This window comes from Humulus lupulus, chromosome X (assembly GCF_963169125.1).
Source record: "Humulus lupulus chromosome X, drHumLupu1.1, whole genome shotgun sequence".
Lineage (NCBI taxonomy): Eukaryota > Viridiplantae > Streptophyta > Magnoliopsida > Rosales > Cannabaceae > Humulus > Humulus lupulus.
Window position 1 is genome coordinate 62,604,914 of NC_084802.1, and position 1,898 is coordinate 62,606,811.

The window sequence follows — 1,898 nt, forward strand, 5'->3', positions numbered from 1 at the left end:
GAAGAGGAAAATAGGAGCATTAATTTCTTCATCATTTTGGGCTTTTCTTCTGCTTTGTTTGTCATTTCTTCCCTATTTTCTCTTTTTAATTGGTGTTTGAACTCTCATGGGTAGATTTAATTTTGTATTTGTGTTTCTTATTTTAGCCATGAGCTAGACATTTTGATGCTTGGATTATTAATGAACTCTATATCTTAATTCCAATTTTCTAGTACTTTATTTTAGCAATTGACCCATTGTTAATTCAAATGTTGTAGATGAATTTTTGTTGTTGTTTGGCCATCAATGGCAAGATATGGAGTTATATTTGTGCTAGAAAGTTTGAATATAATGGATAAATTTGAATCACACAAATGAATAATCTTGTTAGGTTATGTTTGTGAATAACATGGGAATGTGTTATTTTCCTTGTGTAACCATTATGAATAGATGCTTAATTATGGGTTCTTAAACTTGATTGGCATAGGAATATGTTAAATTAGGGGAAACAATTAATACCATAGAGATTTTGTTGTAGCAAAACGTACAAGTCATTTGACATAGAGCGATTTAATAATTCAAGCCTATTTCACTCAATTGATTTTATCTCACTTTTAGATTGGCATTGCAGTTTAATTTGAAGCATTTTTAATTGATCTCAAGAAGTGTTAGTTCACAAACTCAAAACAAATTAATTTGGTTACTTTTGTAATTGTTTGGTAATTAATTTGTGCATTTAGTTTTAATTTGCAATCCTTGTGGAGATTCAAAAATTTATCACTTTATTACTTGTTTTGTGACTGTGTACACTTGCACATAATTGATCAAATTAAATCACAAAAAAAAAAATTGGCGTTGTTGCTGGGGATTTCAATTAAAATTTTGTGTATTATTAATTACTTTGCAATTTGTTTTTCTTATTTTGCACTACTCTTGTTTGCTTGATCTTATGCTTTGCTATATTGATTTTGTTGCATGAACGAGCATCAAGACTTTGAGCTAGCCCCTATTGACTCTGAGATTGAACGCACATTTAGAAGAAGACTAAGGGAACAACAGGCTCAACTTCACCTTGCTATGAATCAAGAAGGTGAAGGGGTTTAGGAAATTAGAGCTCAACCCATGCTTAATGCGGCTGTTGGAGTTGTTAATGATGCAGCCAATGCCGTCAACACTGCTAATGCAATTGTTATGGCTGATGATAGTGAAAGGGCCATAAGGGAGTACGTTGCCCCAATGTTTAATGAGCTTAATCCTGGTATTGTTAGGCTTAAAATTAAAGCAACTCAAATTGAGCTGAAGCCCGTGATGTTCCAAATGTTGTAGACAGTGGGTTAATTTAGTGGGCTGTCAACAGAGGATCCTCAACTCAATCTTCATTCATTTTTGGAGGTCAATGATTCATTTAAGTTGAAAGACATTACTAAAGAGGCCTTGTGGTTGAAATTGTTCCCTTTTTTCTCTCAGGGACAGAGGTAGAGCTTGGCTCAATATACTTCCTTCTTACACAGTGTCTACGTGGAATGAGCTAGTTGAGAAATTTTTGATGAAGTATTTCCCTCCAACAAAAAATTCCAAGTTTCAGAATGAGATTATTTCTTTTTAACAGTTGGAGGATGAGTCAATATGTGACGCTTAGGAGAGGTTTAAGGAGTTATTGAGGAAGTGCCCACATCATGGCATCCCACATTGCATTGAAATGGAGACTTTTTATAATGGTCTCAATGCCTCCACAAGATGGTGTTGGATTCTTCAGGAAATGGGGCTATTCTTTCTAAGTCTTACAATGAGGCATATGAGCTTTTGGAGCGAATTGCCAACAATAATTACCAATGGTCTAATGCTAAAACCGCAACAGGGAGGAAAGTAGCTGGTATTCTTGAAGTAGATGCTTTGACATCTTTGACCGCTCAAGTTTC

At 34.5% G+C, this 1,898-nt stretch overlaps 1 non-coding gene across 1 annotated transcript; it reads right to left on the minus strand.

Moving 5' to 3' along the window:
- Positions 1–1,556: 1,556 nt before the first annotated feature.
- Positions 1,557–1,662, minus strand: LOC133807640 (small nucleolar RNA R71). The gene has a single exon (XR_009879541.1). It is a non-coding gene; the product is annotated as a small nucleolar RNA R71 (small nucleolar RNA).
- Positions 1,663–1,898: the final 236 nt, after the last annotated feature.